This window comes from Panthera tigris, chromosome E3 (assembly GCF_018350195.1).
Source record: "Panthera tigris isolate Pti1 chromosome E3, P.tigris_Pti1_mat1.1, whole genome shotgun sequence".
Classification (NCBI taxonomy): domain Eukaryota; kingdom Metazoa; phylum Chordata; class Mammalia; order Carnivora; family Felidae; genus Panthera; species Panthera tigris.
Genome location: NC_056675.1, coordinates 8443635 through 8465272, shown reverse-complemented (window position 1 = coordinate 8465272; position 21638 = coordinate 8443635). Strand labels below are relative to the sequence as shown.

At 54.4% G+C, this 21638-nt stretch overlaps 1 long non-coding RNA gene across 1 annotated transcript; it reads right to left on the bottom strand.

The window, feature by feature from the left end:
• Window positions 1-5749: 5749 nt before the first annotated feature.
• LOC122234601 lies at window positions 5750-18886 on the bottom strand. Its single transcript, XR_006212443.1, has 3 exons — window positions 18674-18886; window positions 8535-8661; window positions 5750-5830 (listed from the first exon to the last, which is right to left on the bottom strand). It is a non-coding gene; the product is annotated as an uncharacterized LOC122234601 (long non-coding RNA).
• Window positions 18887-21638: the final 2752 nt, after the last annotated feature.

Below are 21638 nucleotides of genomic sequence, written 5' to 3'. Positions count from 1 at the left end.
ACATAAAAAAAAAAGGGAAGGAAGGAAGGAAGGAAGGAAGGAAGGAGGGAAGGTGGGAGGGAGGAAGGAGGAAGCAGTGATGTTTGCTACCTGCCATGGTGCGAATCCCCCCGCCAAGGCCGGGAGGCACCCACTCTCTCTAGAGCCGTGGGAGACGCCCCCGGCACACGGCCACTCAGAGCCCATCCTCGGATTGATGAAACCCAAAGAAGACCCCCAAAGCTACGCAGGGGCAGGGGCGGAGCGGGGCCGGGACCCGGGCTTCCAACGCCCCCAGCCAAAGGCTGGCTCCGTGATGCCACGGCGCCCGGTGACTCGGCCTGAGACCCCCAGAGAGAGGATCGATGCCGGTGGGCCTGGCCCAAGTCAGCCCAGCCCACCGCGGGCCGTCAGAGCCATCAGCCCTGGGGACCGGAGGTGCAGCTTTCTCAGCTACACAAGCTGGGCCATGACAGATGGCATGTGGTGACGAGGCCCAGGACCCAGCAGCGGGCATTTCTGGCTGTGAGTCACTCCCTCCCAGCTGCATTCCACAACGTCACCATGTCTGGCCCCTTGAGTGAGTGGACGCGTGTGTTTTAAATTCATCCCTCTGGGGACTCCCTTTTTCCTTATACGCGTACATTTTCTTCTCACGAAGTGTGTGACCAGACCTTGGTTTGCGTGTAGCCTCCGCTCTGGTTTGCTGTGTGACCGTGTCGGCCACCTGGCCCCTCCGGGCCCGGGTTTCATCATCTATCCTGTCTGAGCTTGGCCTGCCGGAACGAATACCACAGACCGGGCGGCTTAGACAACAGACAACTTTTTTTTTCTCACAGTTTTCTGGAGACTGGGAAGTACAAGTTTAAGCACTGGCAGATTTGGCTGTCTCCGTGAGAGCCACTTACGGTCTCGCAGGCAGCCACCGTCTGGCTGTGTCTTCACGAACCGGGGAAAGCGCTCGGGTCTCTCTCCCCCTTCTTATAAGGACACTGATCTCACTGCGGGGGCCCCACCCTCACGAGCTCAGCCATAACCTCATCACGTCTCGGGCCCCGCCTCCTAACACCGTCGCATTGGGGATTGGGGCTTCGGTGTACGAATTTTGGAGGGACGCATTCAGTCCATGACGTACCCTAACGGCCCTTCTAAGAGCTGCTTTGTGGGGGCGCCTGGGTGACTCAGTCGGTTAGGTGTCCGACTTCGGTTCAGGTCATGATCTCACAGTTTGTAAGTTCGAGCCCCGCGTCGGGCTCTGTGCTGACAGCTCGGCTCCTGGAGCCTGCTTCTGAATCTGTGTGTGTGTATGTCTCTCTCTCTCTCTCTCTCTCTCTCTCAAAACAATAAACATTAAAAGCTTCTTTGTAGGCTGGGTTTGGTATGAGGTGTAGGTCCCCCCATGGAACAGCACCATGGGGGTGCTGTGGCCCCCGACAGCTGGCTAAGTCCACATGTGTCTGGGCAACGGACCAAGTGGGGTGCTAAGCTAAGGACACCCTCCCAGGGAGGGTCCACTGAAGCCTCCACTTAAGGAGTAGTCATGGAAGGCTTCCCGCAGGAGGTGATGCCAGGGTGGGCCCTAAAGGATGAGACTGGAAAGACATCTTTCTTGGCGGGAGGATCGGCCTCTGCAAAGGCTGGCCTCAGAGGAACCGAGGTGGAGCAGAGTCAGGAAGTCCGAGACTGGCCCAGTCGCTACACCCCGGGGGTTAGTCTCAGGCAGGGAAAGAGGGGCTCATCACAGCGAGGGTCTGGGGCACCCTGGAGCGTGGTGACCCTGGCTATCATTGGCCCCTGTGTGACCTCGGGCTCTCTGGGCCCCGGCTGCCTTGATATCTGTAAAGTACACAGAATTGTTGGGAGTATACGGCAGAGAAGCCGCTTTCACGGTCCCTGGCATGGCGTGGGGTCCATACATGTTGTTAGCGCCCTGTCTCTTCCTCGCATGAATCGAGTTAACAAGCATTTATTGAGCACTTACTGTGTTCCCCCTTCCTGTGCCAGGCCGCTCTGATTGAACAGGATTTCCCTGTCCCAGGAGCCTACAGGGCTGGTGACAGGGGTGGGGTAGACCCACAGGACAGGCACGGAGGCCAGAAGTCTGGTGAATGCAGGTGTCCTAAGGCCTCCTTGTGTCTCTCTCCATTCTGGAAGTGGGGGTTGGGCCAAATGTGCCAAGGGGGAGAACCCGGCCTTCCTTTTCTGGGGGCGCAGGGGTGGGGTGCCGGCTGCTATTCATTAGATGCTCTGGGCTGCAGCCTGTGCTGTGGTGAGGGTGCCAGGGGCACGAACACTTGGCATCTGACCGGGCAAAGGCAGAGCTCAGGGGATCCCAGGGAGATATGAAGGGCAAACTGAATGGTGGGGGGAGGGTATCATCGCGTTTCCTATCTATCCACCTCTGCACTGTGCCCCAGAAGCAGAGGCTCCTTGTGGAGTCTGTGCCCGGGAGGACCAGAGGAGCTGCCCAGGGGGGAAGCGGGGCCACGGGTGGGGGTGGTGGAGGGGGCCCCGAGGGGGTATGTCCTGAACCCCAGCCTGAGCCTGGGGCCGGCAGGGAGCGTGGGTCGGGGCCTGGGGGGCCACGGGGACCCGGGTGTGAGCAGCCGCGTGAGAGGGGGGCACCTAGACTCTCCGCCCCTTATTCTGCCGCCGACCAGCTGGTCCATCCTCGTTAGCGCGGCGCCACCTAGCGGCGCTCGGGGGAAGCGGCGGCGCGACCTGGTCCGTGCCCACGGGCTGGGTCCCCGAGTTCCTGGGCAATCAGGCCCAGAGGAGCAGGCGGTGACACCCGACACCTAAAGGGCTGAAGGAGTGGGGGCAGAGCCTGGAGGGGAGCAGCCGGGCACACCAGGCTTTGACCTTGACCCTAGTCTCTGTTTGCCCCCTCCTCAGCCTCAGCATCAGGGAGCACAAAGAGGAGGCGGGAGAAGGAACAAGTCCAGAAGGGCAGGCAGGAAGAAACGTGCAGGTGTCCATGGTCCAGGAGCCCAGGACCGAGTGGGAACCCATCACTACGGAACCTCAGTGGGAGGCGAGGCCATGCACACCTGCTTTCCGACGTTGGGGGCGTTCGTGTGGCAGTGGGGTCTGTGTTTCTGTGTGTGCACCTGTGCGAGTGTACGAATGCACGTCTGCATGAGTGTATCTGTGCCGGTGTGCGATTGGATGTCTCTGTGTGTCTGTGTGTGTGTTTGTGAGCGAAACACTGGGCAGAGCCGTCCCTTTGGCTGTGCGTTTGGGGACAGCCTGTCCTCTGTGCCCCGCACCCCTTCCTGGGCCAGTTCATGCCCTCCCGTGTCCCCGGGGGGACGTGCGTGGAAACCTCTCCCAGGTGGGGCCCCTTCTGTCCCCACGCCAGCCCCACGCCTCAGCCCCAGCCCCAGCCTACAGGCCCAGTGTCAGCCGCTGAGGGAAATTGCTCCTTAAAGCTGGACGTGGAGGCCACCCAGCTTTACAGCCTCAGCCCGAGAGCCCTGTGCAAGGACATTCAGGTGGAAAATATGAGGACGTCCAGCAGCCCTTTGGTGTGTGCTTTAAAAAGCCAGGTGTTGGGGCGCCTGGGTGGCTCAGGCGATTAGGCTGCTGATTCTTGGTTTCGGCTCAGGTCCTGATCTCACGGTTCGTGGGTTCGAGCCCCATGTGTGGCTCTGTGCTGGCAGCATGGAGCCTGCTCGGGATTCTCAATCTCTCTCGCTCTCTCTCTCTCTCTGTCCCTCCCCCACTCACTCTCTGTCTCTCTCAAATAAATAAACAAACTTAAGAAAAATAGAAATGATTTTAAAAGTCAGAAACAAGGATGTTTCTTCTGCCCGGAAGAGACCAGAACCTGATGCTCTAAACCCCGAATGAGGAGGTTTGGAGGAGACTCCCACTCAGTGAGGACTCTCAGACCAAGGCTGTTACTGTGCCTGTTTATTTTCTGGCCACTCTCGGAGTCTCTGTCTCCTGGAGAGGAAGGGGCTGTGTCAGAGCATGAAACAGTAATGCTCGAGGAAATTGGAGGGTGATGGCCACAAATCTGACCGACATCGTTTGTCCTTTGGTAATGCCCTTCCCAGGAGTGATCGGGCCCCAGATGTCCACGGGGGAGGGGGAGGGGGCTCCCCCTGGCCGAGGGCCATTAGCTCAGCCCCCAGTGTGGGTATCTCCTTACAGAAGCAGGGGCCGAACCTCAGTTATAAAACCTCCTTGCCCAAGGTCCCTCTGCTTCGAAGGGACACAGGGAGGATTTGAACCAGCTGTGTCGATGCCCACAGGCAGGAGCACCAACAGATATCGAGGGCACGGTCGGGCATGGTGGGGCCGGGTGTGCCTCAGGGTGGGCACAGCTGCCCGGATCCCTGGCTGCTGTTCCCTGACTGTGGTGTCACGGGTGGACTTTGTGTGGTGCTCGAGCCTTTGGCTCTGAATTCCGGGCGGGAGTCTGGGAGTGCGGTCTTGCCTCTCTGAGCACCGTCTGCCCGCCCGCCACACCGTGTGGGCCCACAGGGAGGGGTTTTCTTGGAGCTTATCCGGGAACAGGCATCTCTGTCCTTGGCTCTGATAACGGCTCCCAGTTTCCCCCAGGAGGCAAGAGGCTCTCCCGGGAAACCAGCAAATGTGTTTTCCACCCGTGCTGCTTCCCAGCGTTTCCTTCTCTGACTTCCTCCTCCTCCTCCTGCGCCCCGAGGGCTGGCACTGGCTTCTAGGGTCCTCCTGTCTTCCTCTAAGAGATTGGCCGGCTCCCCGCCCCCTGGGGCCCCAGGGAGACCTAGGGTGGGCCTAACAGAGGCCACACAGTGTCCTGAACTGGCCACGGCGGGGGAGGGGGGGCGTGCCTTTGCCTCTGCTTCCTCATCTGGGAGGAGGGCGTCGGCTCCAGAAAGCTCTGACCATCAGTACCTTCGTGGCAGGGGGTTGGCCTGTGGGACTGTGGCTCCTCGTCCGGGCCTCTTGTTCCTCCTGGCTGCCCCTGGGCTCTGGTCTAGGGGCTCCCAGCCCTTTGCCCAGTGATTTCCCTGCTTGGGCCTCTCATTAACAGATTTGAAAAACCGAGACTCATAATATTAGTGTCAAAAGACAAGTAGGGAAACTGAGGCCTAGGGAAGAAGGTGATCTGAGGTCACGCAGAAGTTGGCGGTGGGTTGGGCCAGAATCCAGAACCCTGAGCCATGTTCCCTTGCTGGGGATAACTGGGGGAAGGGTCCTAGGAACTGTCTCTCATCCTTGTCCCAATCGACCCCTCCAAATGGTTTTAAGTTTCCTCAAGTATGAGCATATATGCTTTTAAAAAGAACATAGAAGTTGACTTCTCTCACACAAGCAGCCCAAGGTTTACCTGGCAGTGTCCTAGGAACCATTGTCCTTGCATCCGACTGTACGGCCATGCTCAACAGGTGACTTCCATCTGTGAGTCCAAAAAGGCTGCCTGAGCTCCTGCCATCATTTCTACACCCCAGCCAGTGGCAAGGGGGAAAGAGGAATGAGAAAGCTTAAGCCTTTCTTTTTCCCTTTTTTTCCAATTTAAGAAATTGTGTTAGGGGCGCCTGGGTGGCTCAGTCGCTTGGGTGGCCGACTTCGGCTCAGGTCATGATCTCGCGGTCAGTGAGTTCAAGCCCCGCGTCGGGCTCTGTGCCGACAGCTCAGAGCCTGGAGCCTGTTTCAGATTCTGTGTCTCCCTCTCTCTGCCCCTCCCCTGTTCATGCTCTGTCTCTCTCTGTCTCAAAAATAAATAAACGTTAAAAAAAAAGAGAGAAATTGTGTTAAAACACACAAAACATAAAGTTTACCATCTTAACACTTGAAGCATACAGTTCGGCGTTATTAAGTACGTTCACATTGCTGTCCAACTGGAGGATGAAGATGTTTTCTAGAAAAAAAAACTGAGGCTCAGAATGGGTGCCTGGCTCAAAGTCACACAGCGCGTAAATAGGTCTTTTGACTCTAAGGCCTGCCTTGGGGGCTCCTGCCTGAGCTGGGTGTCACTTTCATTAGAAAGGTGGTCTTGTGAACAGTATCGGTGGTGGGGTGGGGTCCCCACGTGCCCCTCACCCCCAAGGAGATGAAGAAGCCCAGCGGGCACCTCCACGCTTGGGGGGCCCGGCCGGGAATTTCCACCCAAAGTTCACAGGGCTCACATGAGCACCTGCCTGCCCCCTCTCTCTGCTCCCTAGAAGCTTTAAGAGGCTGGGAAAAATAGGAACGATTTAGTACTGAGGCCCTGTCATTGGATTTTCCCCAGCATTTGGAGAGCTGACTACCGAACGATTTACTGAGGGGCCCGGGGCCAGAGTGTTCTCGCGGCGTCCCGAGCGTGCACGCGTGTGTATGCGTGTGCCCCGTGCACGGTGCCTGGTGTGAGCGTAGATGCGTGTGCTTCCGCGTGGACGTGCGTGTGCCCTTCGCGTCCGGAAGTACCACCAAGAGCCCCGTACCCGGCGGGCACGCTGCCCGCCCGACCCCTGCCTCTCGGAGGAGGGACCCTGGGGCCCGCAGCGGTGAGCGGGGAGGGCGGGTGCCAGCTGGGCCCGGTGAGGAGTGCTGTCTGGGGTTGTGTGTTGTAACTGGCAGCCTGGCATATGAGTCACCGGCCAAATTAACTCAAGTTTCCTTTGGGGAAAAATGTAATCAGTGAGTGCGCTCCCTTCCATTTTAGCAAATTAACTTCTCCATTTTTTTCTTTCTTTCTTTCTTTTTTTTTTTTTTTAATTTGGGGGGTGGGTGGGCACAGAGCGGGGCAGAGAATCTTGGAGAGAGGTTGGGTCCGGGCTGAAGCGGGGGGCGGGGGCCACGCTGCTCCTGGAGGTCCTGCTGGGACCTGGGGGTGGACACACATGTTTGAGGAAGAACCGCGTTTTCCTCTGAGCACGTTTCCTGGACGCTTTTTTCTGTGCCCACCAACTGGAAGGACGTAACAGCCCCACTGGGAGCAAGGGGGCGGGTTTTCCCCGGGCCGGAGCAGGCCTCCTGGGAGAGATCGTTCCAGTGCCAGAAAACACCAGTCTGGAAGCTTCTACAGGCCTTCCTGTGTGTGAATGACCACACTGCCGTCATTCGCACGGGCACCGGAGGGCCCGGCCTGCCGTTTCTAGGACTTTCATCTCCATTCTTCATGTTCATACCTCTGAGAAAGGTATTGCAACCCCGCTTCCCCAGGCGAGGAGTCTTTATCCCCTGAGAAGTGACACAGTGACCCCAGACCCTGTTCCCTTCAGCCCTTAGCTGGGCCACGTGATCCTTTCCCCTCAGATGTTGGGGGATACAAAAGGTATTTGATCTTTTTTTAACATTTTTAATTTTTTTTATTTTTTAAGTTTATTTATTTATTTCTTTATTTAAATGTTTATTTATTTTAGAGACAGAGGGAAAGAGACAGAGCGTGAGCAGGGAGGGGGACACAGAATGCCAAGCAGGCTCCAGGCTCTGAGCTGTCAGCACACAGCCTGACGTGGGGCTCGAGCCCACGAACCGTGAGATTATGACTTGAGCCGAATTCGGACGCTTAACCAACTGAGCCACCCAGATGCCCCTGAAGTTTATTTATTTTGAGAGAGACAGAGACAGCACAGGTGGGGGAGGGACAGAGACAGAGGGAGAGAGTGCTGCCAGCCCAGAGCCCCCATGTGGGGCTCGAACTCACAAAACCATGAGATCGTGACCTGAGCCCAAACCAAGAGTCAGATGTTTAACTGACTGAGCCACCCAGGAGTCCCCCAAAAGATATTTGATCTTAAAGAGCCCAAGAGTGCCCTGATTCAGACCCTGGGGACTGTGGGGTGGCCTGGGTGCACGTCGAATCTCTCCTTGGGGGTCCACCCCTCTGTTGGCATCAGGCCCCTTCATTGCCCAGCCCTTACCGGCTGAGGTTCTGCTTTCTCTGAGAAGCTTCCAGACTGTCCCCAGCCCACATACTCTCCCCCACCCTCCTCCCACCTCCCATTAGTCAGTGCCCTGATATGCTGACCGCGGGTGCCGGATTTGTGTCCACTGTGGGCACGGAAAGCTGTTCCATCATGCGAGGGTGGAGGGTGGGACGGGCAGGCCGAGCAGGGGGCAAAGGTGAAGTGTGTACCCAGCCTGGCCTGTGGGGTCTGGTCCGCAGGGAGGTGGCTTCGGGCAAGAGCAGGGGCAGGCATGGGGCCCGAGGAGCTGTGGGGTCCCAAGGAAGCAGTCCTCTGCCCTGAGCCTGGGTGAGGCTCTAGGGTGCTCCTCCCTCTAGGGTGCTCCTGAGCACTGCCATTTGGACTCCTTGGAGTCGCAGCCTGTGGGGTGCTGGGCTCCCTCGGTGCCTGGCAGGCACCTGACTTCCCGGGTGGGCGGAGTCAGGGAGGGGAAGGATCAGGGATCCAGGCTCCACTCAAGCAGGGTTTCTGGCCACCGTTGCCCCCACAGCGTGACCGTGGGGCAGGAACTGAAGCAGACACCGTGTGGCCAGCCCGGCCTTCCGGTGAGCATCATCAAGCCGGTTGTGGGTGGCATCAGATGGTCAGAGCAGCGCAGGACGACCTGGGGAGCGGCCCATCGGGGGCTCCCTGCGGGTGTTTTGGATGTGGGGTCCCATGGGTGGTACTTACGGTGGTCACGATGCTGGGAGGGACGACTGGCGCTTGGCAGGCAGGGATGCGCGCGGGTCTCTAACGTGCCCAGTGAAAAATGGTGACTGTATCCCAGGGAAAACTGCAAATGTCCCTCCAGGCATTCCTGTGGGTGAAAAACTTGTTGAAAATGATCTGAGCCTAGGGACGCCTGGGGAGCTCCGTTGGTTGAGTGTCTGGCTTCAGCTCAGGTCATGATCTCACGGTTCGTGGGTTCAAGCCCCGCATGGGGCTCTGTGCGGACAGCTCGGAGCCTGGAGCCTGCTACGGATCCTGCGTCTCCCTCTCTCTCTCTGCCCCTCTCCCGCTTGTCCTCTATCTTTCTCTCTCAAAAATAAAACAGACATTAAAAAGTCGTTCTAGAAAATGATCTGAGCCTAGAACTGGACTCTGCTTTTCACATTTTACATATCAGCACACAGTTTGGGGGTAGGGTTTTTTTTTTTTTTTTTGGTTTGTTTGCTTTTTTGTTTGTTTTTACAATTTTAACAAAAAAGGAGTCTCCCGTGCTTGCAACGAGAGCGACAATTGAGGAGAGATCATCTCTTGTTTTGTCACGGGATTTTACTGAGAGCGTCCACTCTTCCAGACAAGTCCCCGAACGCGAGGCTGCTCGTGGTATTTCAGTGTCAGATACAGCGTCACGATGCCAGCCCGCGCTTGGAAATGTCACATTCGTGGTGAGGAGGTGAGCAGGTGCCTCGGTTCCACAGCTTCCCTAGTGTCTAGCTGCCGAAGCATTGAGAACAAAACATCGTTTGGTTGTGAATCACTGTCCTTTTGTTTCTCCTTTGCGTTACAGGCTAGGGCACTATTACCCTGATTTTTATAATTATGTATGTGAATAGGTCATGTGACCACCGATGAACTTTATTTCTGGAGGGAGAAGGAGGGGTCACCGAGCATTCGTTACAGGACAGAAATGCTGGGTCTGATCACGTGAGGACCGTTTCACGGATGGGAAATCTGAGTCCAGGATGTCACTGTGACCTGCTGGATGTCACCCTAGGAAGGGGCAGGACAGAACTGGAGCGCAGGTCCCTCGATTCCTGGTCCCGGGCTCTTTCTGCTTCCTCAACAGCCCTTAGCAGCCCTCCTCGGCCTGTCTTCTCAGCATCAGCCCTGCTCCCTGTTACAAAGGGAAACGAAAGATTTTTACCAGCGTGTCGACTTTTGTTTGTCATGTCGTGGAAACTTCCTGAAAAGGCCTCGAGGCCCTAGGCTGTGTGAGCCCAGCAGTCTGCCGGTGTGCGGGGCCTCTCTGGGCTGTACCATCCGGTCACTCCGGCCACGCTCCCTCTGGAGCCAGGGGGAGGGACCAGATGACCTCCTGTGACCTCATCCAGCCAGCACTATTTTCCCCTTTTGTAGATTGTTTTTCCAATCACCAAGTGAATCTGAGTGAGACTCTCTATTCTTTCGACGACTACCTTTCAACTCAAGTTATGGTTTTATAAATAATATATATGGCAAGTCGGGACTGGGGAAAGGACGTTCATTCGACTCTGAAATATTTATGGCCTGGAGTGTCTGCTTACTTTTCTTTGGAGTCATTTTTTAGCATGGCGTGCCAGAAAGCGCGACAGCCCAGGGCATCTTCGGAAAGGGAGGCGCGGATGGCCCTTCCAGCCAGGCTGCGGGGCCTATCCATCCTGCGGCCGACAGGGGAGGGGACGGCGCTGCCCGGGGGAGCGCTCCTGAGCCCAGACCTCCTAAATTATCTCGGGGAAGGCTCTGCTCGGGTGACAAGAATCAGCTTTCCAGCGTGCAGTCTGAATAATAACAGACTCGATATCAGGCTTTCTCAGATACGTTCTGGAACCCTTGGGCCTTTCTTGGGAGGTGTGCAATCTAACCTTCATTTTACAGATGGAGAAACCGAGGCTCGGCGAGATCAAGGAATTTCTCAAGGTCAAAGCCACAATCCAGTAAGAGCCTGGATCTTTACCCAGCCTGGCTGCCTTCTTATTTCAATCTTTTCTCCTTACCCCACGATGCTGCCCAGCCTGGCCCATCACTCACCCGCAGCTGGGAGCCAGTGAATGGATTGTAGATCAGTTTCTGAGGCTGCACAGGCCCGTCTGTAACGGTTTGCAATGCCGGGGGCCTTGGATGTGGGATTAGCATAGCAATCTGCGCTGAACAGCCGGGCTCGAATCCCAATCCTAACGGAATGGATACATTCCTGCATGTGCTGAAGTGGAGCCAGATGGTGCTGGAAAGACCCACAGAGTCATCTTGTTCAACTTCCCATGTTACAGGTGGGATATGAGGAGCCTGGCAGGCGTAGGGGTTTGCTCAAGGCCACAGAGATAGCTGGAACCCATTGGTCACAATGGTGTCTCTTGGAGACATCTGGTCAACCTCGTCTCCCTCTCATTACCCCTTTTCTTACAGGGGAAAACCAGCACCTGGAGAGTTAAAAGCTCGATCAGCGTCACAACAGTGGATGGCTATAGGGCCGTGTGCTTCCCTGGTCTGGCTGTAAATCCGCGAGGGAGTCAAATAATTTTGAGACTGTGCTTGAGGAAAAAATTCCAGGGCGTTTCTAAACTAGTTGGACCATGGAGTGGGCTGTAGTTGATAAATTATAGATATTTAATCAGTGATCGGATTGAGTAGTGAGGACAGGAATATCTCACACCGTTGCTCTACCGGGAAGGACAGTTTCCTATAGGAAGAAGACACTTCTTTTCCTGATAGTTGGTGACTCTAGGCACCCTGTGGGGCCAGGCTGGCACTGAGTCATAACGGGGGCAGGCAACAGAGAATAGTTGTGAAATCAGTCGGAGACAACATTTCTGAAGAAGTCTGGCTCAACTCTGAGCCAGATGGAACTGTCGGGCTGTCCTGCTCTGGCCGCCTTGGGCCTGGTACCCCCTCCCTGTTCCTGCCATGGGAACCCCCCCTGTGGTAGATATAATCTTCAAAGATGGCCCCCACCGTGAGCCGTGCCTCCTGGAGTTCATGCTCTTGTACAGCCCCTTGAATGTGGGCTGGCCCTGCGTGCACCGATAGATGTCGCGGACGTGACCGAGTGACTTCCAAGGCCACGTCGGAAGAAGAGGCTCCTCGGAGGTGACCTCTCCACAAACGAGAGCACGTGCAGGCATGGGGGAAAGCGGGGGCCTATGGAAGGAGGGTCTCTCTGCCCTTCCCTCTGGACAGCCCTGCTCACCTTGAGTCATTCTTAGACCTCACCTCTGCCCTTGGTTTCTGACCATCTCCCGAAAAGTGTGGTCAGCAGGCCCCAGAGTGTCCCTGGGGGACCCGCAATGGGAATGAGCAGGCCCAGTGCTGTGCGAACAGCCAACTGGTTGACACAAGATGAGCACAAAAACTGAGCATTTCTAGACACCGGGAGAGAAATTTGACATTGTCGTGATAGCTAGGCTTTGGTCCGTCCGTGCACCTGTCTCCTCAAATAGGAAATCGTATACAACTCAACTGAGAATTGTCAGCGTGTGAGGGGTGTCCCGTTTGACCTGAGCAGCATTCTGGTCATGTGCAGAGGGACCGCACATTGTCCGCGATGGTACCCTGCTGGCTTTGGAGATGCAGGAGGGCCATGGGCCAAGGGATGCAGAGAGTCTGCAGGAGGAGGAAGAGGTGAGTGGACAAGATTCTTCCCAGAGCCTCCGGAGTGGGAAGCAGCCCATGCTGACCCCCTGAAGAACGCAGTGAGCCCGCGTCAGATCTCCAACTCCAGAACTAGAAGATAATCCATATGCATGGTTTTAAGCTGCTACATTTGTGGTCACTTGCTACAGCAGCTGTAGAAAACTAATCCAGTGGGGCTCAGAGAGGCTCTGTAACTTACCCAAAATGACAGTGTTAGGAGCGATCCCAGGTCAGCCTGACCCCAGAGCCCTTGTTCCTCTCTGCTCCACACTGCCCCTGCTGGTGCTCAAGGTGGCCTCCATACGGGGGCGGGGAGAGCCCGGGGAACTGGGTACTTGAAGAATGGGGCAGAGAGACACAAAGCCTGGGGCAAAGCCGGGAGGGATCTGTGACCCTGCTGCCCATGGAGAGGCCCCCTCTCTTGGCCCCAGCTTCGAACAAGACAAACTGTGAGATCATGATCCGAGTCAAAGTCAGACGCTCAACAGACTGAGCCACCCAGGCGCCCCTAGCCTGTTATATTTTTACGTTACTTAACGTATCTTGCTTATTTCGTGCCTCCCTCTGTAGAATTTTAGTTCCGTGAGGGGAAGGACTTCGTACATCTTCTCCTCCAAGGTGTCCCCAGACCAAACACAGTGCCTGGTACGAGACAGGTGCTCCAAACGCGTTTGTTGACTGAGTGAGTGAGCGAATGACAGAGTAATGAGTGAAAGCGGTCCTCTGTGGACGTGAGTCTCCCACCGAGGCATCGCTGAGGGCTGGGGATTTGAGGGACTGATTTTCTCACAAAGGGCCAGCAGCGAGTGCACCGGGTTGGGGAGGGGACTTTTAGGAGGCCGGCGGAAGCAGCTATGATCTGAGCGCACGAAATGGGCTTGACACGGCCGACCTCACAGGCCTGAAGGACACGGAAGGAGTCCTTGGCCTCCAGTGACTTTCAGCGGGGGGGGGGGGGGGGGGGAGGAGGCGGCGGGCACCTGGGGTTATTTATAGCTTGAGTGGACTGTGTTCTCCATTCGGAAGGAGCAGAGAACAAGGAGCATGAGCTGAGTCATGAGCTTGGGGAACGGGCAGTGGTGGGGAGGGTCTGGGGCCCCTGGAGTGAGTGGGGGACGGGCAGAGGGAAGGGAGCAGGACCTGGGATTCCAAAGTGACAGGTGACTCTAGAAGGTCAGGTCCCCAGAAAGCGGACTCGGGCTGGAGACTTTGTGCCGGAAGGTTAATGGGGTTGCTCCCTGGATCAGTGCCTGAGAGGGAAGGGCAGCAGCGGGGCTCAGAGGGAGAACTGGCCTTGCAGCCAGACCTCAGCCAACCTCAGGGCTGCCGCTGGGCCTCCAGAGCCCCACACTCGGCTCTCAGGGGCACAGGCTGCCCCAGTACGGGGTCCGGCCCGAGGGCAGGCGTGGGGCTCGCCTCAGAGAGGGCCATGCAGTCACCTTCCCGGCCGGCCGTTGGGGGATAATCCCTCGGACTTTCAGGAGCCTTTGGGTGGCCGAGGGAGAGCAGCAGGGGCTGGGGTGCGTGTGGGCAGGTGGGGGCGGAAGGGAAGGATGTGGGTGTGAAAGAGCATGGCCACGTGCGGACAGGGTCAGAGCCTCCACGGGCCAGCTGTGTGTGGGGGAGCCCGCCTCTGTCGGGGCTGTGTTGCTGAGGGTCCTTGGGGTCCCATCTCCGGGGGTGGAGAGCCCCTCTCCTTCCTTGGTGACGTCGAGGAGGTGCTGGGGCGGCCCCCAGGGTGGGGGACACTGGGGCCGCCCCACCGTGAGGCCCACGGGGGACTCGGGGCTGAGGGCGAGTGGGGGAATTTATAACCAGAGAGCGTCGTCAAAGCCAAGCCCGAGAAACTAAGCCCCGGGTCCCCCCAAAGCCTGCACAGCCAATCCGGGGCTGCTGAAAACAGCAATTATGAGCCGTGTTATTAAAGGCTGCAGGATTTTAATTAACAATGGAATTACCGGGCCAGGGAAGGGATAATGACGGATTGCTGGAAGGCAGTTGGGGTTGGCTGTGGGTTGGCTGCCGTTACAGCCTCTGTCAGCCCCTGCTAGGCCCGGGAGCTGGTGGGGCCACCCCCCCACCTCCTTCCCCAGGCTTTCTAGTTGCTAATGAGAAGCATTTGCACAGAGCTCGGGGCCAGGCTGGCCAGAGCTGGCGATGGTGGCGGTGTGTGTGTTCCTAGGGGGCAGCCGACACCCCAGGACTCCAAGGCCTGGGTGTGGACCGATGACCGGACCAGATGGGGGGGTTTCCCGGCAGGGCCAGGATGGGGAGCCCAGCAGAACCGAGGGACCGCCAGCTACAAGGCCACTGGGTAGGAGGATGTTCTCAACACTTGGGTCCGCCGCCAGCCTCCCCAGAACCTCCTGGGCCTCTTATACAGCCGGTCCCCGGGTCCCGTCCATGGGCAGGTTAATGAGGAGATTCTCATCACGTTCAAGTTTCAAAACCAGTGAATTTGAGGCCTTTGGTTTTCAAATGTTTGGCTTGTCTCCTGCCTTAGCAACCCTTGCTTCAAATGCAATCTCAGGGGGAAGGTGAATGAACCCAGCAGAGTGCTCCGTCAATGCCAGGGTTAGGGAGGGGGTGGGTCCCCTTTCGCAAACAGCCCCTAGGATCGGTTCAGGCAAACGCAATTTCTTCTCTGTCTCCAGCACCTTCCCCTTCCCTATGCAGTCCTGGGACGGTTCAGATGGTGGCCGGAGCGAGGCCTGAAGGAATGGACTGGGCAGGGCAGCAGCTGAATTCCTGAAGATTTTGACCCAGGAAGGACAAACTGAAGAGCGCTTCGTGGCTGAGACTTGGGGTAACGAGGGCAGGCTCTGCAGCCAGACTGCCCGGGTCCAGCTCTGTGGGGGACTCATACTCCGTGATGAAACTCACCGCACGAGTTACGACGCTTGCGTGCCTCAGTTTCCTCAGCTGTGAAACGGGTGTGAGGCGGGACTCTGAGACTCTCTTTCAAAAAAGGCAATGTCAACACCCCGCCCAATGTCACCTTGTGGAATGTTCTGGAACTCCAGTGAGGAGCATGAGCCCACACGGGCCAAGCCCTTAGAACCGGGCTCGTCGGCAGTGACTGGTCAGGAAGTGCTCCCTGTGACGGACCAGCTCAGAGCCATTTGACAAAGCGCACGGGGCTCCTGCCCAGAGCCTGCCGGGGGTGTCAGGAGAGGAGCTCTCTCAGCTTGGCGGCAACCACTGGCATTTCAACCTTGCCTCTGGAGGGTCGCCCCCTCCCCACGCGACCCCCGGCCAGACGCTTGCTCCTCTGAAGCCACGTCCGGAGGGATGACAAGAGATGGTTGCCTGGTTCCCAGTCTACATCATCCGGGACTTCCCAGTGGCTTTTGGCACAACTGACCTCTGTCCTCCAGAAGCGCGTTCTCAGCTTGTCCTCTGGGACCCTGCACCCTCCTCGCCTTCGCTGGCGGCTCCTCGGCGGGGCGGACAGGCTCTCCCTGAGGGCCTCGGTGCTGTCTGGGTGCACACACGGCTTTTTCGGCTCCTGCTGGGTAACTGAGGCGGACGGGTGACTCTCTTGGTTTCTGTGGCCGGGTCTTTCCTTTGGACGATCTTTTGAGGTCTGGATCTGACTCTTGATTATCTCTTGAGTTAGCTCTAGCGTTCCTGTTGTCAAGCAGCCCTCGGCGTTGGACTCATAGCCAGGGTGCAATCAAGGTTTATTAAATGGCCAACAAGGGAAGTGGAGTGAGGTCAGTTTCTAGGACATTTCCTGGCTACGTGAACTTTCTTCTTTTTTTCATAAATTTTTTAAACATGTATTTATTTTTGAAAGACAGAGAGAGACAGCACAAGCTGGGGAGGAGCAGAGAGAGAGAGAGAGGGAGGCACAATCCGAAGCAGGCTCCAGGCTCCGAGCTGTCAGCACAGAGCCCGACACGGGGCTCGAACTCACAAACCGAGAGATGGTGACCTGAGCCAGAGTCGGACACTTAACTAACTGAGCCACCCAGGTGCCCCTACATAAACTTTAATTCTGTGAGATTAACTGGAAATGGTGCCTGGGGCCCGGCAGTCACTGCACGTGTGGGTTCAGTACCAATATAAGGATGAAGGAAATAACCACTTCATTATTTGCTGAGCCCTTGGACGTGATCCCATGAGGTCCTCTGAACCGGTATTATTCTATTATGTACATGAATATTCTGAAGCACGGACACATCGACCATTTTGCCCAAGCGTTGCCACCCCCAGAAATGCACTTATAAAGAACTGGGCAAATAATTATTGAGTCGATTGTGTGGCAGAGAATAAAAAAGAAGGTTATATACCGTCCAGCTGCGTTTTTTGTGGATGCCGGATTTGTGAATTCACCTGCTCACTAAAGTTTATCTGTAATCCAAATGTGCCATCGACGCTCACGGTGCTTTCACTGTTATCGTGAATCTCTGCAGGGTGGTGACAATTTCTATTTGCCCAATGCGCATGTCCCCTGCGGAGGTTGAACGAGGCCACGCCCTGTCTTCTTGTTTCAGCTCTCAGATGGAGATCCCCAGAGGCTGGAGATTCAGCCTAGTGCACGCTCTGACCCTGGGGCCAATGGCACGGGTTTGAACCCCAAGGTTGGCACCTGCTAATGGGGCAGCCCCAGGCGAGCCACTTAACCCTTCTGGGCTTCATTTAATCTTTTTAAAAATAAAAATAAAAAAATAAGGGGCTCCTGGGTGGCTTAGTCAGTTAAGCATCTGACTCTTGACCTCAGCTCGGGTCATGACTTCAATGGTTTGTGAGACGGAGTCTGCTTGGGATTCTCCCTCTCTCTCTCTCTCTCTCTCTCCCTCTCTCTCTGCCCCTCCTCCATTCTCTCTCTCTCGATTCTCTCTCTCTCAAAATAAATAAGCATTTAAAAAATAAATAAAGGGAAGCCTGGGTGGCTCAGTCAGTTAAGCATCTGACTCTTGATTCTGGCTCAGGTCATGATCTCGTGGTTTATGAATTTGAGCCTCGCATCAGGCTCTGTGCTGACAGTGCAGAAGCTGCTTGGGATTCTCTCTCTCCCTCTCTCTCTCTCTCTGCTCCTCCCCTGCTCGCTCTTTCTCTCTCTCTCTTTCAAAATAAATAAACTTTAAACAAAATCTATTAAAAATTTAAAAAATAAGGAATAAATAAAAAGTAAAAAGATAGAACCTTCCAAACTGATCACCAATCACTAAAATATAAATGAGCTAAACTCTCTAGTTAAAAGGCAAAGACTGTCAAAGAACATTAAAAGAGAATCCAACAATATACTATTTACAAGGGATATACACACACACACATACACACACACAGAAAAACATTAAGGATATGGAAAGATGGAAAATCAAAGGAAAAAAGATATGTTCTAGGAAAATGAAAAAAATAAGAAAAATAGGATAACTATATTAATGTCAGAAAGAAAAAAAAACAGACTGTAATTCAGGCCAAAAGCATTATCAGAGATAAAGAAGGTCAATGGGAAATAAAAAAGAATTAATTCAATAGGAAGATAGACAATTTGAATATTTTATACCTTAATCACACAGCCTAAGATATTTAAATTTTTTAAATGGTTATTTATTTTTCAGACAGGGGGAGGGAGAGAGAGAGAGAGAGAGAGCGCAGCGGGGGAGGGCAGAGAGAGAGGAAAACACAGAATGGGAGGTAGGCTCCAGGCTCTGAGATGTCAGCACAGAGCCTGACACGGGGCCCCGAACACATGAACTGTGAGATCATGACCTGAGCCAAAAGTTGGATACTTAACCGATTGAGCCACCCAGGAGCCCCTCATAGCCTAAGGTATTTAAAGCAAGAATTGACAGATATAAAAGGAGATATGAAAGTCCAATATTATAATGGAACAGTTAAACTTAATGGTTACAATAACTTATAAATCAAGTGGATAAAAATAAGAAAACACTTAAAAGATTTAATAGTACATATCACAAACTTAATCAAAGCAGCCATACAGAGAACATTGTACCCAACGATGGGAGAATATTTTTTTTTTCCCAAGGGCACACATACACTTATGAGAAATGACCACATTCGTTCATAAAGCTAGCTTCAACAACTTTCAAAGGATGTGTTCCATAAGACTGTATTTTAGGACCACAGTGAAATTAATTTCGAAATCAATGGGAAATAGATAATTCGAAAGACAGTATACAGTTGGAAATTTAAGCAGAAAAACTTCTCAATCCACGGTTAATAAAAAAATAATAATCCATGTTCATGGGGTAGAATGCTATTGAGAATAAAAACAAATTAAAAACAGCCACACGCATCGATGTAAATCAACCTCCAAAGGGTATTTAGCAAAAGAAGAAAGTCATAGAAGAGCGTATCCAGGATGGTCTCCATTTATCTTAAGGTCACAGAGAAGCAAAGGGAACAATACATCACTTAGGGATACAGATGTGGGTGGTTTTAAAGAGAAAAGCAAGGGGATAATGAACGTGAAATTTGGAACAATGTATTTCACGATAAACATTGTTTTACAAAGAGCCTCTGACCTGGAACTTCTCCTTTATCTGGCCGGAAAGGTGGCCCCTCTCGCGGGACTAAAGAGCTTCTTTCTGGAAAGATGCAGCAGGACAGGCACAAAACTTGGCTTTAGTTCATTAGTGGGAAAAAAAAAAAATCAGTCCTGTTGAATTTAGACTTTTTCTTTTCCCCAGATGGTACTCATTTCAGGAGACAGCCTGAGCATCATCACTGTCTCTCATTTGCTGAAACAAATTCCTCACAAATAAAGGCATGTTTCCATCTTGAGCTGCTGTTCTGTCAGCTGCTATTGTGACATCTCCTCTCTTGCCTTGGGCCTGTTTCGCTCTCCCCACCCTCCCCCTGCTCTCCTCCTCCTCTTCCTCCCTCTCCTCCTCCTCCTTCTTCTCCTTCTGGTCCCTTTCTTAGAGTTTTGGCACTGGAGGAGATGCCCATCCCATGCATGGGTATGAGCTTCCTGGGTAGATGTGTGGCCTCTACTTACATACCTCCCTTGATGGGGAACTCATTCCTTCAAGTGGACTTATTGGAACCCAAGTCCAACTGCCTTTGGCATCCACCTGTTGCCGATGGCTCAGCAACTGGGGTCCCCGACCACGGCTAGTCTACCTCTCCTCCTTGGATGTGCTGCAGATGTTTGCCAACGGTAGCCCTGTCCTCCCTCCTCCAGTGCAAAATCCTCTACTTCTGGGAAAATGTATTTAGTTTCTCTGTTCCTTCCCTACATCACTGCTGGGCTGTCTGAAAAGTATATCCACTCTCTATTGTGCACATACCGGTGTGGGACATTGTGAGGGCCAGGCGGGGGGTGCTTATGGACTTCTCTCAGGATTTGGGCCGGTATGGGCATGAGGCAGGATGGACCAGCAGGTGGCCCAGGGGATGAGCTTGGGCAGTGGGCCAAGTACAGAGCCTGGTCTCACCTCTCATTCAGGGAAGACATCAGGCCCCCGCTCAGACTTTCTCTCATGCCACCAGCCTGGTGGCCTGTGTGCCTGGTGGGTCACCTATGCCACATTCCTGCCGGCACTTCCTGTCCGTACCACTCAGCCACGTCCCCCTCAACCGTCACAACCTGAGACTTATCATCAATTAGTCCTTGACCCTGAAAATTAAAAAGAAGAGGAAGAAGAAGAAGAAGAAGAAGGAGAAGGAGAAGGAGAAGGAGAAGGAGAAGGAGAAGGAGAAGAAAATAAATATAGGTGCCTGGGTGGCTCAGTAGGTTAGGTGTCTGACTTGGCCTCAGGTCACGATCTCATGGGTCACGGATTCATGGGTTCAAGCCCAGTCTCTCTGCCGTCAGCGCGGAACCTGGAGCCTGCTTCGGAACCTCTGTACCTCTGTCTCCCTCTCTCTCTCTGCCTGTTCCCTCTCTCTCTCTCTCTCTCTCTCTCATACACACACACACACAAATATATAGATATATAAATTAAATTGTCATCAGATGAATGAGTGCACATGAAGAAAAAGATCACGTAGAGAGGCTTAGATGAGGAAAAGCAGCAAGTCCTACCCCCCACCCCCGCCCAGCCCCCCCTCCTCAGTTACCCTGTATGTGTAACCACTTCCTCCTTACTTCTACCTGGAGATTACCTTCTGATCTCTAAGAACAAGCTCATACTGCTCTTATCCATCGGCGTTTTGAGTTGGAGGCGATAGAAACCAGCTCTGGGTAATTTAAATAGAAAGAGCACTCATTAGTAGCTTTACTGGGAGGTCCCACCAATAAGAGACTGGAGATCTGGGGGGGGGTGGGGGGAACCCCCGATTCACGCCTCGGCGTTGGCCCAGTGAAGACCACTCCGGGCCCTGGGTGCTGCAGACTGTGTATCCAGCACCCCAGAGCTGGACGTTGCTCTGTGCTCCCGGCCACTTCTAGAAGCCGGGGTGGCCGCCCCCAGCCGGCTCTGGCTTCTCCAGGGTGGAATCCGGGTGGCATCTTCTCTGTCTCGTGACTTTGGAATCACAGTCCAGCCGAGCGCATCTGATCGGCCGAGCCGGGCCGGCGGCGGAACCTGAGCCTGGCTGCAAGGAAGGGCTGGGAAGGAGGATTTGGCCTTTCCCCCTTTCTATGGGTGGAGGAGGGTTCCCCACACAAGGGAGAGGCGCCGCGATGCCGAGCCCCCGATAAGGAGGACGTGTCTCCTACGCTGGGATTTATCAGTTGTAGGTATCGCGTGACCTCTTGCTCGGAGGCCTGAAGATCTAACCTATTTCTCCCCCTTTCAGCCCCACCTCTCCTCCCAGTTAGCTATCCCCCCATTTATAGTCATTATTTATCTTCAGACTTTGTTTCTGCAATTATTGACAGCCTGCTGCATACAATAAGGCTATGGACCTTTCTCCCATTAATACTGGCTCTCTTCCCCGCTCTGGTCTCCCTACAGCCGTCTTGTGTCTGTTTCCACCCTCACGTTTGAAAATATGTGCATTTTAAATGTTTATTTATTTATTTTTGAGAGAGAGAGAGAGAGAGAGAGAGAGGAGAGAATGCACCAGTAGGAGAGGGGCAGAGAGAGAGGGAGACAGAGAATCCCAAGCAGGCTCCACGACACTGCGGAGCCCGAGGTAGGGCTCAGTCCCACGAACCATGACCTGAGCTGAAATCAAGAGTCAGATACTTAACCGACCGAGCCAGCCAGGCGCCCCAGAAAATATGTGCATTCTTTAGCCTGAATTAAGTCTTCTCTGCTCTGTTATAGCCTGACTATGGAAGCCGAAAATAAATAAAGCGCTTCTCCTGTTGTGATTATGTAAATAGTGCCCATCCTCTTTGATGATCAGGACACTGCCAGTCTAGAACTTTCCTTCATTGTCCCCTTGGGCTGGAACGACTGTGGCTTACCATCCATTTCTTCCTCTTTCTCAGTTTACTTACTTTTTTCCTCTTGGAGGTAGGGGGGAGCGAGGGGAGGGAGAGTGGGTAAGCGATGGGCTAGCTGAGACTTTGCATGTCCCATAAAATACAATCTG